Consider the following 4,990-nt stretch of genomic DNA (forward strand, 5'->3'; position numbering starts at 1 on the left):
CTTTTATGTTGTGTTGATTTCATCTAAGGCTGTGGCTAGTGTTGGGGGTAACGCGTTACAAGTAACGTGCGTTACGTAATAATATTACTTTTCTGAAGTAACTAGTAAAGTAACGCATTACTTTATAAATTTACACATGAATATTCGAGTTACTTTTTAAAAAAAGTAACGCGAGTTACTTTTTTCAGTTTAATTAATTTGCTTTAAAAAAAATGTAATTACTTAATTAAAATGAACGTAATCACGTAGAATCACGCACTCAATGCGTGCGCGGGAACAGACATAGTCAGAAACGGAGATGGCAGGTCAGAGCTTTACATTTCTGCGATGGAAGTATTCTAATTATTTTGAACTCGTCGAAGAAAGGGAGAAGGGGATTGTCGTTAAGTGTAGATTATGTGTAGGTGAAAAACTCTTGTCAACTGCAAAAAACACCACTTCAAATTTAAAAAAACATCTGCATGCAAAGCACAGCACAACAGAGATGGACGAGAAAGAGCCGAATGATACCTGCACCCCGCCTCAAGCTAAACAACAAAAGCTTGATTTCAGTTCACCTTCACCAGGTAAAACAATTAGTTCGACTGAACTCAACAAATTGGTTGCTGCTTTTATTGTCGAGGAGATGCAGCCACTATCCACTGTGGAGGCGCCTACATTTCGTAATATCATAAGCAAAATCTCAGTGACAGGCAAAAGGACGGGGGGCGTGCTGCCCGATCGCAAAACCTTTACAAACTTTTTGGACAATGCATATATGGAAATGGAGACAGACCTAAAGAAAACTTTTGCCGACCTGGAATATGTTTCCACCACTGCAGATCTATGGACTGCTCAGAATAAATGTTTTCTGGGCATTACTGTACACTGGATCGACCCTGCTAGTCTGCATCGCCAAAAAGCTGCAATCGCCTGCAGGCGATTTCGTGGGAGACACACGTACGATGCCATCGCAGCGGAGATAGAGCAAATTCACAGCTCATTTGCTCTTTGTGGTAAGATAACTGCCACTGTCACGGACAATGGCGCGAACTTTGTAAAGGCATTCAGAATGTTTCAAGCTGATGATGATGAAGCAGAGAATAATGAAGACGAGGTCATCTTTACAGCCTTGCACGAAGTCTTACGGGATGACAGTGAGACCAGCGAAAGGTATATTCTCCCTCCACATCACCGATGTGCATCCCACACCCTTACCCTTATATGCACGAACGACGTAGTTAAATTTTTGACGGCAGAGGAGTTGTGTGCGCTATGTGAACATGATGTTACTGTAGTTCTAGACTAAATGTGAATGTGCATTAATTCATCCCACTCACAAAAAACAGATTTAGTATTCATCAAAATGAATTAAAACAGTGAAATGCAAACTCAGAATATGACGCAAACCTGCAATAATTAAATATGTTAAATAACACAAATGTATCTAATCCCATTTTATTAACTAATGTCTTTGCTGCTGACCTTTGATGATCCAGTTCAACCATACTAAGCAGCAAAAATTACTTTAGATAAACTAACAATTGTGCTTCATTGTTTTGTTTTTTTATTGATGAAGAGTGTTGAACCTTCTTCTCCTGTGTTCTAGTGTACAGACCTGAATTTACTTCAGCCTGAGGTTTATTCATTACACTTTTTGGTGTGAAAGGGCTTTTATATTTTTATATGTATATATATTATATATATATAATTATAATTCAAATATATGAATTATGACTGTTGACAGAAAACAAACCAATATTAAACTGAAATAGCTAAATTGAAAAATGAAAATGAGAAAAATCACAAACTAAAATTAAAACTGAAAACAAGAAAATCGAATTGAAAAAAATAAAAATAATAAATATATATATATATAAAAAAAACTAAAATACTGGTATACAGAACAGTAAAATGACGTAGAAATTACTTAACCAGAAGTAACTAGTTGCATTGTAACTTATAATTTAAACATTGTAATTAGTAAGGTCCTAAATACGGATCACTTTTTTTTACATCTATACCAGTTTGAAATTTGTAAAATATTTTAAGTTACAAAACAGTATTTCATTCTGAAATCTGAGATTTTCTATATATTGTTTGGCAAACAGACAATACATATTGTTAGCTCCCCAGAATGAAAACCGTCGTTTTGAATAAAGTCTCTGCACATTTCATTTTAAAAAATCTAGTACTTATCAAAACATCTTAAATCCCATGAAATAAAAGTAATCAATCAGTGATCAAAATGTTTATTGAAATAAATGTTATGGTCTTTACTAACGCCTCTTAACTTACAGGTCCTTTATACATTAAAGTATATACAAATATTAACACTTAACACATACAAGTTGGCAAACAAGCCTTGTTAGCTTTAGTCCTCCAGTCACCCTCTGCTAACCAGTCAAGATGTATTTACCATTCCCTTCTCTGACCACTGAGTAAACGATCAGTTGAAGAGGTCTTCTGAGATGAAAGCACATTTACATAGTCAGCATTTACGGTTCCCTCAAAAACTAATTTGAATGCAACAATATGCTTGACGACAAAATAAGAATCTGAATATGAATTCCTATCAAATAAACAGACAATGAATGAAAATAAGTTAACTGTGAGTGACAGTTAAAGCTAACAAGGCTGGTACGAAGGCTATACAAACAAATGAGAGAAGATACAGGGGGAGGGCGACCTAAAAGTTGTCCAGTTGGCAAACTATCATTACAGGCTTACAAATTTCACTAAACAAGAATGGAGACCATCACAGCAGGAAGCTATTTTGTTTAAGACTAAACTAACATTACAAGATCCTAACTTGTGACAGTTGGTCATTCATTTATTTATTTTTTTTCATTTGAACTGGAACCTAATTCCGTATTCAATACTACAAACTGGACAGCTGACAAAAATAAAACAAAAATATTAATATAGCAGCCTTAAACCATAAACCCAGACTACTCAATGTCAGGATATATTCCCAAAACAGTGTGTGTGTGTGTATATATATATATATATTCACAATTTAAAAATACTCAATTCTGGACTAAGTGCCCTTTTAGTTACAACAGAATCCCACAAGTCAAAATAATGCCTAATATCATCTCGGCATTGATGTGTAAAATATCAAACAGCCAGTGAAAATATGGAGCTGTGAAGTAGTTTCATGAGAGCGTACTACATAACTCTGTGAGATGCACACGGACGAGTTTTTACCATTAGATATATATTGGGTGATACTGTTTGTGTGTGAGTTTCTTTCTACATGTAGGGCAGCTGTGAGCTCTGTTGAGAGAGTCACGGATGCACTGACTGCAGAAAAGGTGGCCGCACTTTGTGGAGACCATGAGCCGACCACTGTCGATGATCTGAAAATGGGATCAAAACCAGACATTTGAATTAACCAGAGAAACATTGTATTATAGACTAGAAGAAATCATTACAGTTCAATTAAATAGTTAACTTCAATCCAAAATCAAAATGGTTTGTCATTTTCTCACTCTCATGTCATTGCAAACCAAAACATTTTCTTGCTTCTCTTTCTTTGCTCTTTCCATTCTTTTTTTGGAGTTGTAAAGCCCCTGGTCAGCATTCATTTTCATGTCATAGGAAAGAGTAGCATTAACATTCTTTTAAATGTCTCTTTTTGTGTTCCACAAAAAGTGTAACAACATGAGTGTGAGTATAAGATGATAAGAATGTTCATTTAGGGTTGATTTAAAAAGTATAGTTCAACCGAAAATGAACATTGTCATCATTTACTCGCCTAAACCCATAAGACTTTAGTTAATCTTCAAAGCATAAATGAAGATATTTAATGAATCCTGAGAGATTTCGGTCCCTCCAAAGTGCATTCAACCAAACTTTTAAGCTTCAAAAAGTTCAAAAGTATTTAGAGCAACATGAGGGTGAGTAAATGATGACAAAGTTAATTTTGGGGTGAACTAACTATATAAATGCACGGATTATGTGATTAGTTGCACATACAACAATTTACCTCTGAATAAGCATCCATGCAAACAGGACAGCTAACAGCCCCTGGTGTAGACCTACAGACAGCAGACCACCACAAAACAAATCAACTCGAGAAGATGTGTAAATCTTGTAGTGCATATTAACTAGAGCCCGACCGATATGGGTTTTTTGGGGGGCGATACGATACCGATATTAGGGAGTAAAAAAGGGCCGATATCGTTTTATCGGCCGATATTCTTTGTGTATATTATAGTACAGTACCAGTCTAAAGTTTGGACACTTTCCCCATTCGTGTGTCCAAACTTGTGACTGGTACTATATATAGAATACAGTATATACATAAACAGAATATATATACAAACATTTTTTTTGCAATGATCACTCAAATGTGGTGATCAAACACTTATAATGACCTGACAAAGATATGTAATGATGGAGGCAGGGCATTTAACAATTTAACAATAAACTTTATTATCCAAAATGAGTCTGACATCAGTGCACTGAACAGTAAAGTTGAAGTTTATTCAACTTTAATTCAATTAAATTCCATTCAACTTTATTCTGTTGAAGTTTATTTCACTTTTGAACATTCATTCACGGATTTGCGCTTCCGTCTTCACACACAGACGAAACTTACTAGAGAAGTGTGACATAACATACCTCTGTAAATAAATACAATATAAATTCACGTCTCGTGCACTTTAATGCCCTTTGAATGTAACGTGTACGTTCCCTTGGAACTGGAATCATGGCGGAGCATCATGTGAAGTCCACTTCGCAGGGCACTTACGGTCGAATAAGACAACGCTTGAATGCTGCTGCCTGAACAAGAGACCTCCTTACTGAAGTGAAAGTGTTGACTGGTGTCACTATCTCGCGAACGCGCCGGCGGATCTCCACCAAATTCGGGGGATCCCTTCAGCTCAAGGAGCCCTCTCGAACGCCACCCTCCACGCGTCGGTAGCCCCCCGGGATCGCTAGACCGGTAGGCGCCGGACCGCAAATTTAACCGCCCGTAACTCCCGAACCCCGGGGGCTATCG

Source organism: Sinocyclocheilus rhinocerous, unplaced genomic scaffold (genome assembly GCF_001515625.1).
Source record: "Sinocyclocheilus rhinocerous isolate Xijiao unplaced genomic scaffold, SAMN03320098_v1.1 scaffold818, whole genome shotgun sequence".
Classification (NCBI taxonomy): domain Eukaryota; kingdom Metazoa; phylum Chordata; class Actinopteri; order Cypriniformes; family Cyprinidae; genus Sinocyclocheilus; species Sinocyclocheilus rhinocerous.